We start from the raw sequence: 539 nt of genomic DNA, 5'->3' as shown, positions 1-539 counted from the left end.
TATATATATATATATATATATGTATATATATATATATATATATATATGTATATATATATGTATATATATACATACATATACATATAATCCTTAACAAACAGATTCTTATAAAGAGTTGTGTTATATTAAAAGAAAAAAATTATTATTTTTATGTAGAAATAAATAAAAGGAAAATATTCATAAAAAAAAAATATAAAAATAAAAAAGTAGAAGAGAAATGAATAAAATTAAAACAAAAAAGTTTTTTTTAAAAAATTAAATTAAAACAAAGAAATTATTTTTTTGTTTTTTTGTTTTTTTGCGGAGACACAACGCAGAGACCGTTTGTTTTGTTTGTCTCTTTTTTTTTGTTTTTTGCTTTTTTAAATAAATATAAAACATTTCTGGTGTTTTCTTTATCAGTCGTTTTATATATCTCGTTTACACCCGCATAGTATAAAGCAATTTAATATAAAATTAATCTATATAGATATATATATATATATATATATATATATATATATATATGTATATATATATATATATATATATATTATATA

The sequence above is a fragment of the Eimeria mitis genome, genomic scaffold (assembly GCF_000499745.2).
Source record: "Eimeria mitis Houghton genomic scaffold, Emh_scaff1176, whole genome shotgun sequence".
NCBI lineage: Eukaryota > Apicomplexa > Conoidasida > Eucoccidiorida > Eimeriidae > Eimeria > Eimeria mitis.
Note: the sequence above shows the minus strand (reverse complement) of the source record.